Raw genomic sequence first — 564 nt, forward strand, 5'->3', positions numbered from 1 at the left:
GAGCCAATCAGATTGTCCGTCGCCTATCTGAGCCAATCAGATTGTCCGTCGCCTATCTGAGCCAATCAGATTGTCCGTCGCCTATCTGAGCCAATCAGATTGTCCGTCGCCTATCTGAGCCAATCAGATTGTCCGTCGCCTATCTGAGCCAATCAGATTGTCCGTCGCCTATCTGAGCCAATCAGATTGTCCGTCGCCTATCTGAGCCAATCAGATTGTCCGTCGCCTATCTGAGCCAATCAGATTGTCCGTCGCCTATCTGAGCCAATCAGATTGTCCGTCGCCTATCTGAGCCAATCAGATTGTCCGTCGCCTATCTGAGCCAATCAGATTGTCCGTCGCCTATCTGAGCCAATCAGATTGTCCGTCGCCTATCTGAGCCAATCAGATTGTCCGTCGCCTATCTGAGCCAATCAGATTGTCCGTCGCCTATCTGAGCCAATCAGATTGTCCGTCGCCTATCTGAGCCAATCAGATTGTCCGTCGCCTATCTGAGCCAATCAGATTGTCCGTCGCCTATCTGAGCCAATCAGATTGTCCGTCGCCTATCTGAGCCAATCAGAT

The sequence above is a fragment of the Brienomyrus brachyistius genome, unplaced genomic scaffold, assembly GCF_023856365.1.
Source record: "Brienomyrus brachyistius isolate T26 unplaced genomic scaffold, BBRACH_0.4 scaffold545, whole genome shotgun sequence".
Lineage (NCBI taxonomy): Eukaryota > Metazoa > Chordata > Actinopteri > Osteoglossiformes > Mormyridae > Brienomyrus > Brienomyrus brachyistius.